The following is a 19,393-nucleotide window of genomic DNA, read 5'->3' as shown; positions in this document are numbered from 1 at the left end:
CAGCAGGGAGGCTCATGCTGCTGGGAGTCCGACACATGCGAGCAGGATCGGAAAAGAGGGAACTTTACAAAGACTCCGGGAATGAGCCGACCTGTACAGGGAGAACGGCCATTCCAGTCACCTCCCCCCTGCCTGCAGGGGAAACCTGCTCCGAGTCGCTGTGTCGCCTGGGCGAACCCTGGGTGGTCGAGTGTGCGAGGCTCTGCACTGGCTCTCAGTCCCCACGGTGGCCATGGCACATGCTAAGGGGGGCCCACCAGCAACAGGGCCTGGGACACTGACCAATCCCTTGGAGCTGCCCGGACCCACAGGGCACCTTGGTGTGAGCAGGATGTCCACTTCTGTGTGCGTGAACACTGGGATTGGGGGATGCTTGTTATGTGGCAATCTTCCCCCGCTGACTGACACATGTGTCCTTGGACTTCTCGTTGGTATGATCAGTGCTGTCTGCTGCTGCCTCACCAGTTACCCCAAATGCAGCAGCTGCTGGGGCGGGTTTAGTCCCTGTCACAGGGCAGAACCTCAGATCAGATAAGCAGGCCCAGGGGGTGACCTTCTGATCAGCAGGCTCAGGTGGGGCTGGGAGGGGAAGGCGAAGGCGGGTCTGCCTGCTGCTCCGTCCTGTGGGCCCAGGCCAGAGGCCTGAGCCTCATCCAACACCACGTCACAGGACATCGTCCGGCTGCCACGGCTTGTGGCTGGATGTGGCCCTGGAGCCAAATGCAGGGCCCGGCCTTCTGTGTCCTCAGCTCCTCACAGGGAACAGGCGAGCCCACGGCCACGGCGGTGAAACGCGCTGGAAGGACTGCGTGCTCACCTGGATGAGGTGCCGGCGGAGGGTTTGGTTCGGGTGCCGAGCAGCCTGGGGGGCTGGGGGAGTGGGGGGTAGGGGGGCTCGGGGACTGGCTGCTCTGAGCCGTGCTGGACACTAAGGGCGTTCGGGGAGCTCACCCGCGGTCTGCATGCAGCTCAGGGCCTGGCTGTGCCTCTCCCGTCACCAGGGAATCGCGGCTCTTCAAGCTGTTTGGTTGCCCTGCTCCCAGATGAGACAGCATCCCAGCGGGCGGCTGACTTCCCAGAGCCTGTGCGACCCCCTCTCCGGGCCTGACTGGGGCAGAGCTGTCCCTCAGAGTCCGGAGGGGATGTGGGGGGACAGAGGCAGCCAGAATCCCAGAGTCTTGCTGGGCAGAAACAACAGCTGCTCCCCCGCCCCCTGCCCCCTGCCCCCACGGTCCGATCCTGCCCCGGTTTGAAGACCTTGCCATGACCTCACCTGGTGGGCTGCTTTGCAAGCAGGTGTGATGCTATCCAGCGCCCCTCCCCCTGCCCTCCCCCGCCCCTCCCGCCAGGCCTGCCATTAGCCTCAGATGCCTGCAGGTGGGGGAGGGGGAGGCGGGAGGACAGACCTAATTTGGAAAAGGAGGCTTACGCATCATGCGTTTTGCAAGAGCCATCCTGTGCACTGTCAGGCGCTGGGGGGAGGTCTGGGAGTCGGATGGGGCGGGAGGCTGTGCCCATGGGTGGGGGGGCGTCTGTGGGGATGGTGCAGCGACCAGAGATGCAGAATTCGATCTTTTCAGCTGGAGGAGCTGGAAGTGGCCCTTGCTGCACCCCGAGCTCACCAATCCCCGCCCTGGGCCCTGCCCTGTGTGGTGCAGAGGGGTCCTGAGTGCAGAGGGAAGGAGGGCTCGCGCACCCCGCCCCGCTCCCAGGAGGACCCCAGGAGGCGGCCCCGGCCCGGCCCCGGGCAGTTCCCAGGCGTCCTTTTCAGGTGACCACAAGGAGGTAGATGGGCAGCGACAGAGACAGAGACGAATGGATTTGGAAAGCAGAGGGCGCTTAGAGCTTATCAGTGATTCCAAGAGCCAATTCTTTATTTTTAAACAGTAATTTAGTTATTTATTTATTTGTATTTATTTCAAAGAGGAAGGGAGAGGGAGAGAGAGGGAAACAACAATGATGAGAGAGAATCACGGATCAGCTGCCTCCTGCACACCCCACACTGGGGACGGAGCCTGCAACCCGGGCCTGTGCCGACCTGGGATAGAACCGTGACCTCCAGGTTCATAGGTCGTCGCGCAGCCACTGAGCCACGCCGGCCGGGCTTCATCTGCCTGTTGATTCAGATCCTTTCAGGACCTTCGTGGAACGTGGTAGTGAGTCGCTGGGTTTCCTGAGGCCTGGACTCACGGTAGCAAACTGACTGCCCTCGAGGGGCGTCATGGCAGCCTCCGACGTACAGATGCCCCGGGCCTGGACGGTGCCTGGGGAGGTGGTCTCCTGGACGCCCGGCTGGTGTGGGAGCATTGCCTGGTGTGGGCCCGCCCCCTGCCCCCCCCCCCCCCGCCCCGGCATGGGAGTCACTGGCCAATCCCGTCCCTGCCTGCTGGCCTCGGTGCCTCTGCTTCACTCGTGCTGCCCGCCTGCCGCTCCTCCCTCTCCCGGGGGCAGGGAGCCGAGTTGGGAACCAGCAGGCGTGGGGTCCCCCGGGTCTGTCCCTCTTGGGGGGTCACAGACCTGCTCCATCCATCCAGGTCCCAGAAGGACCTGCCTCAGCCGTGGGCCCGTGTTATATCCTGGCAGGAGGGACACATGACCAGTCACAGGTCACGGGCAAACCACGTGTTTACAATGTCCTTTTTAATCCTGGCCTGAGGATATGCTTTGTTTGTTTGTTTGTTGTTTTTAGAGCGAGAGGAAGGGGAGAGACACTTCAGTGAGAGAGAAACTTCGATCCGTGGCCTCCTGACTGGGATGGAGCCTGCGGCCTCGCATGTCCCTGCCCGGAAACCCAACCCTCGGCCTTTGGTGCACGGACACGCTCCCACCACGGAGCCACGCGGCCAGGCCACACTCGTTCTCGCTCAAATGTCCTCAGTGCGACACCATCCCTCCATGTACGGCCCAGGACGCCCGGGCCGATGGGCAGGTCAGGGAGGCCGCCCAGGGAGGGCCACGCCGGGCGCGTGCCGTCAGCATCTCTAGGTGCAACGGAGACGAGAGGAACGTGAGCCATAAAGGTGGCGACGGAGCAGATTTGCAGATCGGATGACAAATCCCCGGGTCACCCAGAAAGATCGGTATCCTTTCTGTTACAGACGGAGCTCAGCACTGTGCCTGGGACCGGAGTCACGAGCCTCAGCCGGGCTGTGAGCCGGGGGTAACGAGAGGAGTTCCTGAAGAGCGGAAGGGGGACCCCAGGAACTAAGGCCCGGGCGGGAGGAAGGAGGAGGGGCAGGCGGAGTGAACACGCCCTGAGGGCCAGCGGGAGGGAAGGAAGGGCAGCCGAGAGTTTATCCCACGGTGTGAGGTGCAATCTCACGTGTCCAGAGGGCGCGCGTGCAGGGCTCTTCCGTCTGCATCGTCTGTTATAGCCAAAGCCTGACCCCTTCTCAGGAGGCCGGCGGGGCTGCTTACAGAGAGCGTGGTGTGCGGGGCGGGTGCCACCAGGGACACGGAGGTGTGTGTGCGGGACGGGTGCCACCAGGGACACGGAGGTGTGTGCGGGATGGGTGCCATCAGGGACACGGAGGTGTGTGTGCGGGATGGGTGCCTCCAGGGACACGGAGGTGTGTGCGGGGTGGGTGCCATCAGGGACAAGGAGGTGTGTGCGGGATGGGTGCCTCCAGGGACACGGAGGTGTGTGTGCGGGATGGGTGCCACCAGGGACACGGAGGTGTGTGTGGGGTGGGTGCCACCAGGGCCACGGAGGTGTGTGTGCAGGATGGGTGCCACCAGGGACACGGAGGTGTGTGCGGGGCAGGTGCCATCAGGGACACGGAGGTGTGTGTGCGGGATGGGTGCCATCAGGGACACGGAGGTGTGTGCGGGGCGGGTGTCTCCAGGGACACGGAGGTGTGTGCGGGGCGGGTGCCTCCAGGGACACGGAGGTGTGTGCGGGATGGGTGCCACCAGGGACACGGAGGTGTGTGCGGGGCGGGTGCCTCCAGGGACACGGAGGTGTGTGTGTGGGATGGGTGCCATCAGGGACACGGAGGTGTGTGCGGGGCGGGTGCCTCCAAGGACACGGAGGTGTGTGCGGGATGGGTGCCTCCAGGGACACGGAGGTGTGTGCGGGATGGGTGCCACCAGGGACACGGAGGTGTGTGAGGGATGGGTGCCATCAGGGACACGGAGGTGTGTGTGCGGGATGGGTGCCACCAGGGACACGGAGGTGTGTGCGGGGCGGGTGCCTCTAAGGACACGGAGGTGTGTGCGGGATGGGTGCCACCAGGGACACGGAGGTGTGTGCGGGATGGGTGCCATCAGGGACACGGAGGTGTGTGTGCGGGATGGGTGCCTCCAGGGACACGGAGGTGTGTGCGGGGCGGGTGCCTCTAAGGACACGGAGGTGTGTGCGGGATGGGTGCCACCAGGGACACAGAGGTGTGTGCGGGATGGGTGCCATCAGGGACACGGAGGTGTGTGTGTGGGATGGGTGCCACCAGGTACACGGAGGTGTGTGTGCGGGATGGGTGCCATCAGGGACACGGAGGTGTGTGTGCGGGATGGGTGCCATCAGGGACACGGAGGTGTGTGTGCAGGATGGGTGCCACCAGGGACACGGAGGTGTGTGTGTGGGATGGGTGCCACCAGGGACACGGAGGTGTGTGTGCGGGATGGGTGCCACCAGGGACACGGAGGTGTGTGCAGGATGGGTGCCACCAGGGACACGGAGGTGTGTGCGGGGCGGGTGCCTCCAGGGACACGGAGGTGTGTGCGGGATGGGTGCCACCAGGGACACAGAGGTGTGTGCGGGATGGGTGCCATCAGGGACACGGAGGTGTGTGTGCGGGATGGGTGCCTCCAGGGACACGGAGGTGTGTGCGGGGCGGGTGCCTCTAAGGACACGGAGGTGTGTGCGGGATGGGTGCCACCAGGGACACAGAGGTGTGTGCGGGATGGGTGCCATCAGGGACACGGAGGTGTGTGTGTGGGATGGGTGCCACCAGGTACACGGAGGTGTGTGTGCGGGATGGGTGCCATCAGGGACACGGAGGTGTGTGTGCAGGATGGGTGCCACCAGGGACACGGAGGTGTGTGTGTGGGATGGGTGCCTCCAGGGACACGGAGGTGTGTGCGGGATGGGTGCCACCAGGGACACGGAGGTGTGTGTGCGGGATGGGTGCCACCAGGGACACGGAGGTGTGTGCAGGATGGGTGCCACCAGGGACACGGAGGTGTGTGCGGGGCGGGTGCCTCCAGGGACACGGAGGTGTGTGCGGGATGGGTGCCACCAGGGACACGGAGGTGTGTGTGGGGCGGGCGCCATCAGGGACACGGAGGTGTGTGCGGGGCGGGTGCCACCAGGGACACGGAGGTGTGTGTGCGGGATGGGTGCCACCAGGGACACGGAGGTGTGTGTGCGGGATGGGTGCCACCAGGGACACGGAGGTGTGTGCGGGATGGGTGCCACCAGGGACACGGAGGTGTGTGTGCGGGATGGGTGCCATCAGGGACACGGAGGTGTGTGTGAGGGATGGGTGCCACCAGGGACACGGAGGTGGACGGCCACTGCCTAGGCTCTGATGAGGGAGAGGCTCTGAGATCAGTGGTTCTGTGGAAAAACCAGGGTGCTGATCAGATCGTCTGTGAAACATGTGGCGGGGGGGGGGGGGGGCGTTGCCTGCTAGCAACGGCTTGGCTCTAAGTAAAAGAAAACCAAGCCCGGCCGGCGTGGCTCCGTGGCTGAGCGCCGACCTATGAACCAGAGGGTCACGGTTCGATTCCCGTCAGGGCACAGGCCCGGGTTGCGGGCTCCGTCCCCAGTGTGGGAAGTACAAGAGGCAGCCGATCCATGATTCTCCCCCATCATTGCTGTTTCTGTCTCCATCTCCCTTCCTCTCTGAAATCAGTAAAAATATGAAGAAAAAAAGGAAAGAAAACGGAGCTGAGCATGAGGCACACAGATAGGGTTCATTTTTCTCCCAGAGGAAGCAGCCAGGCCCGGCTCAGCCGTGGCCAGAGGACCGGACCGTTACTGAGGTCGGCCCTCCCGCTGCGGCTCCGTGTGGCCTGGGGAGCTGGCGGCGCAGTGAGAGAACGGGAGCCGCCGCGCAGGCCGCGGTGAGTGCCCGCCTGATCCACAGGCGAACCGTGACGGCCCGACGTTCACCGTGGCCGCCGGACACCGAGGTCCTTAGGGAAGGGAACAGCAGGAACGGTGTGTCTTCAAGGACAGATTAACGCGTTCTGGAGCTCGTCTTGGAACCACAGTCCCTTATGGGGGGCGGGGGGACCCTGCCATGTCGCCCCAGGCCGTAGGGAAGACTGGAGCCCACGACATGTTTCTCCCCCTCGCGAGGGCGGGGCCGGGCGGGGAGGGTGACGCCGCTGCACAGGCCACGCTTGCCAGTTCCGGTGCCCAAATTCCTGTGGGTGCGGAGGCCGGCTAGAGGCTGTGCGCTGAGGCGGGCTCTGGGGCTGCATGGGGCTGCCCCGGCCCCCGGCCCCGGCCCCAGCACCCCTGGGCTGGCCCGCCCCACCGTGTGGGGTGCCTGGGCCTGGCCTCGCTCAGGGCCGCCCTCCTGTGCTGGGCTTTGTGGCTCCGGGACAGTGCACCCCGGCCCCTCTCCCACAGTCGGTCACGGGTCAGCGGGCGTGTGGCTGCTCCCTGCTCAGCCCTCTGCGGCCTGCGTTCCTGAGAGAGACTGGGTGGTGACCGGGCCTGCCTGGGTTCCTCCCGGCCCATTCGGCCCGGAATGCCAGGGCGTGCTGCAGCGTGCCTGTCTGCGGCTGGCTCGGCAAGCTCGTGCGTGCGTGTGTGTGTGTGCGCGTGCCTCTCTGCGTGTGTGTGCGCGTTTGCGTGCCTGTGTGTGGGGCGGGGGGGCAGGGCTGGGGCTGGGCTTTGCACAGACACCAGGGCTTCTCCCTGGTCTGCCTTGGTCTCCCTGGTCTCCCTGGAAGACCTTAGCTCCTCCCTGAGCCTGGAGACAGGGCTGGGAGCCTGAACTGCTGGACCTGGAGGGGCCATGGGGGTGCTCCCCTCTGCTCAGCCCCTGGGCCCCGGCTCCCTGCGTGGCACCAGGTCAGTCACCACACCTCTCTGGGACGCTGTGTCCCAGCCACGCGCCCCGACCTTGGCCAGGGTCCCATTCTGCAAACCCTCGGTGAGGCCTGGGGGCCACTGAGTCTGGCCGGGGCTCGGAGATGGGAGTGAGGGTGCTGTGGCCCTGGGGGCCGAGAGGCAGGGCTTCCGGGTGATTCCAGGCAGCCTGGGCCGTGGCAGCTGCTGACTGTCCCAGGCCAGGGAGGAGGTGGGGGCAGCCAGGGCTGGGCGAGCCCAGAGGGAGGGGAGGAGGGGCAGTGCAGGGATGGGTTTGCTGAAGTGGCCGTACTCGAGTTCCAGGGAAGGGGGTGGGCACAATGGGGGGGACGGTGTCTGTAAACACCTGTGCAGGGGCGGGGTGGGTGGGCAGGTCTCCCCAGAGGGCTTGGGTTTGATCCTGTGGGCAATGGGGAGCTATGGTGGGCTGTAGAGCAGGGGCGGGGCCAGCCAGATGTGACTTGAGATATCTCTTGGCAGCCAGGAGGGAGGGGAGCAGGGAGCTGGGATAGGATAAGGAGGGGGCAGGTGAGGAGGGGCAGCACTGGGCGGGGGGGGGGGGGGGGGGGGGGGGGGAGGCTGAGGTTTAAGGGGTTGGGCCAGTGGGGGAGGGAGAGGAAGGGGTGTCTCCCACCGGCTCAGCCTGAGCAGCAGGGGAGGAGCCGTGCCCGTGCTGTCCTGCTGGCGGATCGCTAAGCGGGCACAATTCTGCGGCCACAGCTGGTGGCCAGGGGTCTGGTCTACTGGGTTCTAGAAATCTGTCTAAATGACTCAAAATGCAAACATGGACAGTGACTTTCTTTTTTTTTAAGTTCTTTATTGTTGAAATATTACCTGTGTCTCCTTTCCCCACTGACCGCTCCCCAGCCGCTCCCACCGCAGCGGACAGTGTTTTCATTGCTGGACGCTCCCTCCCCAGGAAGCCGGACGCCGCTAACACCCTGCGATGGGCATGTGATGAAGTGGACGCTGGTCCCAGGACGATGGGTCATTCTGCAGCCGATCCCGGGCTTTCGTGGCGACCCCGCGGCGAGCTGACCACGTCGCTCTCCAGCTCAAACCCCTCCCGGGCTCCCACCGTGCTCAGGGCCTGAGCCCAGCCTCCATCCATCGCCGCCCTCCAGGCTGATGCCCACATCTCTGCTTTGCAGGGACACCAGGGCTTCTCCCTGGTCTGCCTTGGCCCCTTGGGGCTCCTTCCTGCCTCTTTAAGACTCCCCCCTCCCCCCAGCACTGCCTGCCTCTCCCCTCTGTCCCCACAGGCCCCCCTCCCACCCAGCACCTCCTGTCATCAGCCCCTCCAGGGAGGCCGGTGTGTCCAGCGCCCACCCTGACCTGCGCTGTCAGTGCAGGGAGCTGGAGGCTGCATGTGGGACCCAGAGCGCAGGAGAGGACAGCTTCCAGCCCAACCGGGGGACCCTGCCCTTCCCACCAGGCCCCTCTGACCTGGGCCCAGAGTCCAGGCCCCTCGCGGGCGGGCGAGCACCTCCTTGGCCCCCGTGGGGCCCGCGCAGCAGGACCCTGGCACCAGGAGGTCCTGTGAAAGGAATGAATGGAGGCGCGGAGGCGGGAAGGGACGCAGCCACGGGCCACACGGCTCGCCCACCTCCCGCCCAGCCCCGCAGCTGCCCAGCGCGAACTCCTCGCCGACCACACGGCCCGCAGCGCCGCCCAGGCCCCGCCCCGTTCCTCCCAGACACCCTCCCGGGCCCGGGGTGCAGCCTGCGGCGGGAGGTGGGCACGGCCTGGTCGCCCCCCGAGGGGCTCCAGTGGGGCCGCTCCTTCCCGGGGGTGGGGCGTCCTCCGCCCGCAGCGCCCGCCTCCGCAGGGAAGCGCCTGGGCCGGGGCGGGAGCTGGAGCGGGGCGGGGGCCGGGGGCGGGGCCGGGGGCGGCCAGGGGACACCGTGCGGGCAGGCGGAGGGGAGTGGGCGCTCCCGCCCGGTCCTCCCGCCCCGTCCCACACCGGGCCCTGCGCGGCGGTGGAAGGCGCGGACCCCCGTGGGCCCAGCCGCACTTCATCCCCCGCGGCACCTGGCTCTGCTCCGGACCCGTCCCCGCCCCTCAGGGGCCACCTGGCCCGCCCTCTCCCTGTCCCCGGAGGAGGCGCCCCCTTGGGGTCGGACAGGTGTTGGGGTACAGGCTGCCCGGTAGGGACGGTGTCCTCTGGTCACGTGGGCAGGAGAGCCACCCTGACAGCCCGGGTTCCCCAGGTTAGGGGTCCGCAGGCGGGCCGAGCCCCTTCCTGGCCGCCCGGAGGCCGGTCCCCTCCTGTTTGGGGGTTTGAGACTCGGCCCCACACGTGGAGCTGGCGTGGAGCTGGCCCGGTCCGGTCGGGTGGTCAGTGTGCGGGCACGGCTGGGTGCCACTGTCAGAGTGGGGAACTCACTGGCTGGGGCGATGGGCGGGAAGCAAGCACATTTGGGGGTGAGGGTTGCAGCCAGCGCTGGGGCCTCTGCAGTCAGGGTGAGGCCCAGGACACTCTGGGCCCCCCAATTCCAGGTGGCCCAACGCCCTGACCAGCACCAGGCACCCCAGTGGGCTCAGGGCGGGTTGGCGGTGGTGAGGGGTCGCTGGAGGCAGGGAGCAGGGCAAGGCCCCCCAGGCAGAGGGGAGTGGGGCATCTGGACCCCAGGGTGGGTGGGGGATGAGTGTGTGGCTGGTGCTGCAGTCACAGGCTGAGTGAAAGGGGGGCAGGTCTAGGTCCCCAGGTGAGGGCAGGTGGGGGGTCGGGAGCTCCTGCGGCGCCCGGGAGCAGAGGGAGGGCCTGGGAGCTGGGGTTCGGGCCTGGGGGGCAGAGCGAGAGCCTGGGAGCTGGGGTTCGGGCCTGGGGAGCAGAGGGAGGGCCTGGGAGCTGGGGTTCGGGCCTGGGGAGCAGAGGGAGGGCCTGGGAGCTGGGGTTCGGGCCTGGGGGGCAGAGGGAGAGCCTGGGAGCTGGGGTTCGGGCCTGGGGGGCAGAGCGAGAGCCTGGGAGCTGGGGTTCGGGCCTGGGGAGCAGAGGGAGGGCCTGGGAGCTGGGGTTCGGGCCTGGGGGGCAGAGCGAGCCCTGCCCAGCCGGGGCCTCCCTCCCAGCCCGCCCTGTGGCCCAGCTGGCGAGGCCTGGGCAGCCGCCCGGGAGCTGGCAGGGATCAAAGGGCGGGCAGCATCCTCCGCCCTCGCCCACGGAGACAGGAATCCGCGGCCCCGGGGGATGGAGTCCGCAGCCGCATTCCAGGTGCCCCGGTCGCCGCGGGGCAAGGGTGGGGTGGGCTCCGGTGCCAGGACCTGCACCTCGGAGCGTGGGAACGCGCCGGTGCCAGCACCCGGCCGACCGCACCCGCTGCCTGGCCTCCGCTGCCCTCCGCCCAGGGGCTGGGTGGAGCCAAAAGGGGTCCACGTTGCCAGGAGGCGGAGCCGCTGAGAAGGGTGGGGCCGGGGCCCTGCCTCTCACCTCCGGGCCGTCGCCCTCATCACAGCGCGGGGAGGGGGAGATGCAGCCGCGACACCCTCCCCCGGCCTCCTGGGCCCCCGGCAGGTCCAGAGGGAGAGGGTGCGGGTGGGCTGTCCTGGTGGGGGCCACGCAGAGCGACAGGATCCAGACACACAGACACGCGCGCGCACACAGCCGGCCGGTGGCAACCTGTGCGCTGGCTCAGCCCCAGGCGCTCCCCTGAGGTCTGTCCCCTGCTGGCCGACCGGCCTGCAGACCCCAGCCCCACGGACACCAGGCCACTGGCTGCCGAGAGGGCCGCCGTCAGAGGCCCCTCCTGCTGGGTGGGGCCAAACCTACGGCCAAGTCCCCTCCCGCCCCCCCACCCCTCTGCACCTAGACCCACAGCCCGGCCGGACTCGGCAGGAGCCAGGGCCCCGCGCTGTCCAGCACTTGGTCCTGCCCAGCGCCGCTTCACAGGTGGGGAACCTGAGGCCCAGAGAGGTCAGGCGACTTTCCAAAAGCCACACAGCCAGGTGGAGGCAGAGTCCAGGCGGACCTGGAGAAACCGTGGCGGCCGGGAACGCACACCCGAGAGCCAGGGCGGGCGCCACCCCTTCTCTGGCCTCAGCTTCCTCGCCTGGGAGGTGGGCACAGTTCCCGGGAAGCCCAGAGGTGCCAACCGAAGGCCAGTCTTGTCTTCCCCAGCCCCCCACCCACGCCCAGCTCCCAGCTCAGGGGTGCGGATGCACCCTAACTCGGCACCCAGAGCGCGGCGCCCCCTGGTGGCCGCCGGTAGTGCGAAGCCACCTGTGCGCGCTCTGGGGCTGGAGCAGGTGGGTGAGCAAGGCCCTGAAGCTGGCGGGGAGAGGGCCAGGCCTGGGGGGCGGGGGAGGGGCGCGGAGCAGAGGGCGGCTGGCTGGAGCGGAGTCCGGGAGACCCCCACGGCGGGCCCAGGAGAGCGCTGGTCTCGGGCGGCTGCGAACCCCAGGTCAGGAGCGCGGAGCAGGCCCTGGGGCAGCTGGAGGCCAGGGGCGTGGGGAGCTCTCCCCGGAGGACAGGGGCGTGGGGAGCTCTCCCCGGAGGCCGGCTGCGGGGGGCAGGTCCCGGCATGAGGTCGCGCTTCAGTTCCTGCTGGGCACCTGCCCAGGGCGCGGGCTCCATCCCCAGTGGGGGGCGTGCAGGAGGCAGCTGGTCCGTGAGTCTCTCATCATAGGTGTTTCTATCTCTCTCCCTCTCCCTTCCTCTCTGAAATGAGTTTTAAAAATAATAAAGAAAGAAAGGATGACTCTCGGGGCCAGGCAAGGAGCAGCTCGGCCTCCGCCCGCCCGCCCGGACTTGCCGACCAGACCGCAGCCTTCCAGCTGCCCCCCGCCCCCGCCCCCAGCACCGCTGGGCCGGGCCTCTTTGCAGGTCCAGCAGCGGTCAGGCCCCCCCCGCGCGGTGTGCGTGGCGGGGCAGGTGGAGGGAAGGAGCAGGTGTTACGAATGCTAAGTCCACGGCTGAAAGCCATTTTCCTAGGGGCTTATCGGGCCGGCTCGCAAGAGGGCCCGGTCCTGGGCTCGGAGTCTGAACCATCAGCAGCGGCGCCAGGTGGAAAGGACGTGGCTCCCGCCCAGGGTCCCACCAGGTGCGGGAAGGAGGACGCTACCGAGGGGCTGGGCGGGCGGCACCGGGCGGGGTGGGGGGGGCGCGGGAGGCGGGAGGCGGGGCGGCGCTGGGGGGCGCGGGAGGCGGGAGGCGGGGCGGCGCCGGGCGGGGTAGGGGGGGGCGCGGGAGGCGGGGCGGCGCCGGGCGGGGTGGGGGGGGGCGCGGGAGGCGGGGCGGCGCCGGGCGGGGTAGGGGGGGCGCGGGAGGCGGGGCGGCGCCGGGCGGGGTAGGGGGGGCGCGGGAGGTGGGGCAGCGCCGGGGGAGGGGCGGGGGGAGCGGGAGGCGGGACGGCGCTGGGGGCGCGGAGCAGAGGGAAGGTTTGCGCCCTGGCGGGGCGGGGCGGGGGCGAGTCTGGAAAGTTCCCATGTCCCTGGGAAGCGAGCTGGGGCGCGGTGGCACCTGGCCGGTCTCTTGTTGAGTTCGCGGAAATGGCCTCCGGGGAGTCAGAGCGAAGTTCGGACGGACACGTGCAGTGAGAGCAACGTGCGTGTCCGCGGCTGTGAGCACGGGGTCCGCGATGGGGCGGGGGCGGGGGGCCGCGCCCGCTGGGACCCGCAACGTCCACCCAGCAGCTCTCGGCTGCGGCCCTGCGCGAGGCGGGCGGGCGCAGTGCGCGCAGCGGCCGCCAGGCGGCGGGGCGGCGCGGGGATCGCGGCGGCGGCGGGGCCGGAGCTGAGCGCACGGGCCTGGTGGGCATGGCCCCTGCCCTCCTGCCCGCGGGACCCGAGTGGGGGCGCTGGCCCCCCCGCTGCCGGCTGGGTGGTTGGGGAGCTTCAGTTCCTGCCGGGAAGGCCGGGCGCGGGGGATTCTTTGAACCACGAAGTTTCCAGCAGGGGCCCATGCGTCATCCGCCGTCGGGAGCAGAGGGCGGGGGCGGGGAGGGGGAGCCCAGCCTGAGGCAGCGCCCGACCCCGCGCCAAAGCTCACACAGGCACCGCAGGAAGGCACTGTGCCCCAAGCGGGCTGGCCTCCAGGGCGTCTCCAGCCTCCAGCCCAGGGACCCTTTCCCAGGCGCCCACCTTCCCAGGTCCCAGTCCCATGGAGGAGGACAGGTCCTCCTGGACCCACTTCTTCCAGCCGCCGCGAGGCCGGAGTCCTGCCCTCGCCAGAAAGGAGCCCCAGCAGGTCAGTAGCTCTGTACCTGCCTCTGTGCGCAGGAGCAGAATGAGGAGGGTGTGGGGAGGGGAAGGCCAGGGTCCCAGTCACCGACTCAGGTCAGGGCCGGCCCCTCCTGGCCTCTCCAGCTGGTACCCAGGGCCAGGTGAGGACTGGGGGTGGGCGGGGGGTGGGGGTGGGGGGAATGGGACCCAAGTCATGGCAGGTCTAGCAGCTGTGGGGATGTTAGATAGATAGTGGGAGGGAGGGAAAGAGGGGTGGATGGTGGATGGATGATGGATAGTGGGTGGGTGGTGGATGGATGATGGATGATGGATGGTGGATGGATGGTGGATGGATGGAGGATGGATAGTGGGTGGGTGGATGGTGGATGGAGGATGGATGATGGATGGTGGATGGATGGATGGATGGATGGATGATGGTGGATGGATGGATGGATGGATGGATGATGGTGGATGGATGGATGGATGGATGATGGTGGATGGATGATGAATGGATGGTGGATGGATGGATGGAGGATGGATAGTGGGTGGATGGTGGATGGTGGATGGATGATGGATGGTGGATGGAGGATGGAGGATGGATAGTGGGTGGGTGGATGGTGGATGGATGATGGATGGTGGATGGATGGTGGATGGATAGTGGGTGGATGGTGGATGGTGGATGGATGGTGGATGGTGGATGGAGGATGGAGGATGGATAGTGGGTGGGTAGATGGATGAATGGGTGGGTGAATGGATTCATTTGTGAAAGAGAAAGTACAGTAAGTTGTTAACTGTGGAATGTAAGTGGTGGGTACCTGGGTTTCGCTGTACAATTCTTTTAACTGTGCTGAGTGTCTGAAGATATAATACAACTAGGGCCCAGTACACGAGTTCGTGCACCTTGAAAGGAACTGTGGGTTGCAAGGTTGCAGTGGTCACAGGGGTGGGTCTCGGCCCATCCTCCATGTCCCCATCCGGCCCTTCCTGCTGCGGCCCCCGGTTCCCTGTCTGCTGGCAGCCCCGCTCCCACTGCCACTCTCACACGCTGATGCTCCTGCCCCGCTCACATCCACTGATGGTGAGGAGCGGTTGGGACTGGCGCCACAGCGGGTGCGAGTGGGGCCGGCGCCAGTGCGAGCAGCGGCTACTACCCAGATCGCCCCTCAGGAGCAGGGAGAGGTGGAGAAGCCCTCAGGGGTGATCAGGGTTGGCAGCCATTGCTTGCACCCACTGATGGCGCTGACTGATCAGGACTAGCGCTGGGCGCCGGCAGTGGATGCAGTCACAGGGCGGGACCATGGCATGCGGGAGCAAAGAATTTCCAGTAACTACCAGAGTCTCACACTGATGACAGCAACTGGCGCCCTGCCTTGGTCTGGCGCCCCTGTCACCTGCTCCACCATCCCGCCACGGACGATGCCCTTCATGTTTGTGCTCTGCCGCCTGCTGCCAATGCCCACCATGTTCTGCGCACGCCCCCTGGTAGTCAGCGCACGTCATAGCGACCGGTTGTTCTGCTGTTCGGTCTATTTGCATATTAGGGTTTTATGTATGAGATGTTGAGACAAGCACTGTAACACACATTCTCTGCTCAATAACTAATGAACTGAAAAAAGGTCATAAAAGAAATGTTTTTCTTAAATACAAGCAGTTTTGAAATACATTTTTATTGATTTTAGAAAGAGAGGAAGGGAGAGGGAGAAACATCAATGGACTGCCTCCTGCACGCCCCCTACTGGGGATGAGCCTGTACCAGGGCATGAGCCCTGACCGGGAATCGAACCAGTGACCTCTCGGTGCTCTGGATGAGGGATGACGCCCAAGCAACGGAGCCACACCCACCGGGGCCATAACTGACGTCTTAAAACACCTGGAACCACTGGGTGAAAACGCCGTATCCAGACGTGCGGGCGCACAGTGGTGCCCGCCGGCAGGAGGTGCCGGCTCAGACGCCGTGTCCGCCGGGGGTCGGGGCTGGCGCGGGGGCGACTGCAGGGGGCCCAGGGGGACTGGGGTGACGACAGTATTTTAGACTCCGTTGTGCTGGCAGTTACACAACGGGGTGCGTTTGTGAAAAGTCAGAACTGCGCCCCGAAAGGAGATGAACTGCACCACATGTAAACTGTCGCTGACTTCGTTAGAACGAAAAGAAGTTGGGAGAAAAAAGGGCACACACAGAACAGCCCGAAGGAAATTGAGAAATAGGTGAAAGTAACACCGGGAGTCAGCGACGGAAGACACAGGTGCCGAAGCAAAGCTCAGCGAAGACGGACGTTGGTTCCCTGAACGAGGCGGCCAACGAAACAGACCAGCTTCTGGGAATCATGATCCAAACCAAGGAAAGGAAAGACACCGCTCGAACCCGAAAGAGGAAGCCACTGAGGATTAGGTGAGAGGAGGCGCGCCTGGCAGGAAACGCTTGCAAACCGCGCCTCAGGCCAAGTGCATGCGGAATATAGTGAACTCTCAGAACTCAGTGGTAAAGAAACGAAATAACCCTTTAAAATGGGTCACAGACCGGGCATGGCGGTGGGAGGGGGGGAAGGGGGGGGCGGCGGGGGAGGATGCGGACAGGACAGCCGAGGGGGGCTTCCGTCACCTGTCATCAGGCAAAGCCAACAAAACCACAGCGCGACACCCTGCACGCACCCTACACGGCGGAAAACATTAGTCCACCAAGTGGCTGACCGGGACGCTTTCAAACGGCACCGGGGAGCCCCGAAGGGGGACGGGGCCTTCCCACCACGCGAGGGCCCAGCCGTTCACTCCAGAGAACGGAAAACGTACGTTCGTTCGCACAAAAGCCAGTGGGCGCCGGTAGGTGGCTTATTGATGATCACCCAACGCGGAGACTCGCCAGGTGTCCTCCGAAAAGGGAGGCGCTATCCCCGCCTGACGCGGGTGGATCTCAAATGCGTGTCCCGTGGGGAAGACACCCAAGGCTGTAATTCCGTTCCCGTGACATTCTGGAAAAGGCGGAACTAGAGAGAGGGAGGGAGGTAGATCCAGGGGGCTGGGCGGGGCCGGGCCGGGCCGGGGTCTGGGGGGGCAGGAGCCCTGGGGGAGGGCAGCTGTGGGGACTGGGGAGCAGAGGGGCTGGGCGGTCCTGCCTGTGTGGTGCGCACGCACCTGCCTGCACGTGTCACAGAACCGCCCGTCGCACAGCGAGCTTCACTGCGTGTAAATTAAATGCAAAAACAATCAACTCCCTGGAAGGAAACAGACGATGAGGTCATATTTCTGCAAACAGATGAAATAGACACACTCGGGGATGAGGCTCGTGCAGGAGAGACGCAGAGCGTGGCTGGTCCCGTGACTCCAGGGGGGGTGGAAGGAATTTAAAAGTCCCGCCGTGGGGGAGCCAAGATGCCGGCATAGGTGACCTCGGTGCCCGGCGCCTCCCACAACCGCGTCAGAATCACAACCCAAATACAGAACAGCCCTTGTCAGATCCGCCCGCCCGAGAGCTGGCTGAATGGAAGTCCTGCCTCGAGAGGAGGAAAGACAGCACCTGGAGGCTGGCAGGAGGGCCGGGGGCACGGAATGGGCTGGCCTGGCACCGTTTTGTAACCAGAAGGGATGTCTCGGCTGCGGAGGCCCCTGGGAGAGGCAGGGGTCCCAGCCCCACACCAGACCCCAGCCCAGGGCTGCAGAGCTGGGAAGAGCTGTAAAATCCAGGAGGGATCGTGGCCGCGTGGCTCGGAGGCTGCGGGAGGCCCAGGCAGTTCCTCTTAAAGGGCCAGACACAAACTTACATACTAGTAGTCGCGCTTCCTCTGAGCTCCCGTGTTGGGGGAACCAGGGACATAGGGGAGGAACTGGATTGCCTGGCATTGGGGCAGGAACTCGGGCGGCTTTCTCCCAGATGGAGGTGCCGGCAGGGGTCATGATGCCTGTGCTGGGGCCTCCCCCGTCTCCCCCCAGAGCTGGCTGGCAGCCATATCTGAGATTCTGTCAGCCCTGATGATTCCCTGAGACCCTGCCCCAACCAACTTGCAGCCCCACCCAAGCTATGCCTCGGCCTCCCCTCCCCTCCCCTCTGGCTCCGACCTCCCACCTCCCCCCCACACCTGGCAGAGCAGCCTGCGCCCCCCGCCAGCCCCTCCCCTCCTGGGGGCTCTGAGGGATCCCACTCGCTGCCCCTCTGTTGACCCCTCTGCCCCAGGGAGCCCTCTGGCCGCAGCTGGCTGAGCTCGGGGCTCTGAGCTCACTCTGGGACTGTGGCCCCTCCTCGGGCTGTGGGCCTCCAGGGGGGTGTGGAGCCCGCGGTCCAGCTGCCCAGGCCGTGCACTGAGCCGGGCTCAGCAAGTGCTCCCCTGGCTGGGCGCCCAGGAAGCTGGGAGCTGAGGCGCTGCAGCCGGGCTCCCTGCAGAGGAGGAAACGGGTTGTTGCGGTGTGAGCTGTGCGCTGTGCGTGCGGCGGGCCAGCCCTCAGCGCCAGCCAGCGGTGTTTTCCCACGCGGGGGCTGCCTCGTCCTGGGAAGGTGTCGTGGGGGCCGTGGCCGGGGGTCCCCACCCCTGGCAGTTCCCCTTCCAGGCTGCTTCTGCTTTCCAAGTAGCCCCCGTGGGGGAGGGCGGGTCCCGGCCATGCAGGCCTGGGTCGGGCTGCCCTGGCCTGGCTGCTGGTGTGGTCAGGGCTTCCCCAGGGCAGGGGGGCGGGAGGGGGGCAGGGGCCTCCCGGGTGCAGCAGCACCGGTGTCCCTGCCCACTTCCTCCCACAGGACCCAGAGCAAGTCCTAGAGGGGGGCCTGCCTCCCACATGGTGGAGGTGACCTTCGGGCCACGAGTCTTTGCGGTGAGGGAGGGGCTTCCCTGTGCATTATGGGAAGGTTAGCACTTTCCCCAACAAGGTTTCCAGAAAGGCTCAGTGTCCCTGGGGATGGAGCACCTGGTGGGGGACCCCTGGGTGGGCTGCAGGGGGTGAGGGGTCCTCCAGAGGGGAGAGGAATCCAGGGGAGGATCTGCATTCCTTCCCAGCTGCTGACCTCTGACCTGTGAGAACTGGGGGGTCTGTGACCTCTGACCTGTGAGAACTGGGGGATCGGTCAGCTGAGGGAGGCGCTGGGGCCGGGGGACAGTGGTCTGGGAGCGCAGGGCCTGAGGAGGCCGGGGGCCTTCCTGGGGGGTGGGGAGAACATGCACCCCTTTGGGCTGAGGCACAGCAGGTGTTTAATGCCACAGCTGCGGATCCAGCAGCACGCCCTCCCGTGGCCGTGGCCCGTGGCCCGTGGCCCGTCCTGGCCCAGGGAAGAGGCTCTGCCTGGCTCCCTCCTGGGCGTCTCTCCCAGGGACTGAGGGTGGAGCTCGAGTGGCCTCACTGGACACGAGAGGCACCGTTTCCTGGGCTGGAGCTGCCAGGCCGGCCTGGGGGGGGCGGGGGCAGAGCCCGTGGGCTCAGTGAGGTGACCGGGGGCTTGGGGTGATGGTGCCCGGGCCCCGCTGAACCAGGACACCGGCCACTTTGTGAAACCGGACGCCTGGGTCCCCTGCTGACTCCCCCTGCCTCCCTGCCACCCCCCACTCCCCACCCCTCCCCTCTCTCCTAGGAACCGGCCTGGAAGCCCCTTCCCTGCGGCCAGGCCCAGGGACACCCCTGGGAGCCCCCACCGGGCCCTGACTGGGCGTCACCGAGGCCGGGCTGGGAGAGGCAGGGCCCGAGACTGGAAGGAGCGAACGATGGGCCCTGGCCGACAGCTCGGGCCGGCGGACAGACTGACAGACGCAGGCTCGCGCCACCCACGGCGTCAGCCCATCTGAGGAGGCGCGTGCCCCACATCCGACAGTTTGAGCCTCAGTTCCGGCTGTGGTTGAGGAAGGGAAAGTCCGCACCCCCACGTTCACCGCTGCGTTACCCACAGTGGCCAGCAGGTGGCAGCAGCCCAGGCGCCCACCAGGGAGGATGGACAAACAGGCAGCGCCGTCCACCAGGGACCAGGGACGGGGATTCAGCCGTCACAGAGGCCGGCGGCCGTGGAGGAGGCGGACCCACAGGGGCGGCGGGCGGGCGGGCGGGGTGGCGGAGGGGCCCTGTGTGATGGGCAGAGGCTGTCTGGGACCGTGAGAAAGTTCTAGAGGGGATGGTGGTCGCACAGCAGTGTGGACGCGCTGAGTGCTCTGAGCTGGGCAGTCAAAGTGGTTAACGGCGGACATTTCGTCCCGGCCGGTGTGGCTCAGTGGATAGAGCGTTGGCCAG

This window comes from Myotis yumanensis, unplaced genomic scaffold, assembly GCF_028538775.1.
Source record: "Myotis yumanensis isolate MYYU_CA2020_CCGP unplaced genomic scaffold, mMyoYum1.0.hap1 SCAF_1, whole genome shotgun sequence".
Taxonomy (NCBI): domain Eukaryota; kingdom Metazoa; phylum Chordata; class Mammalia; order Chiroptera; family Vespertilionidae; genus Myotis; species Myotis yumanensis.
This window is presented reverse-complemented; position numbering follows the sequence as displayed.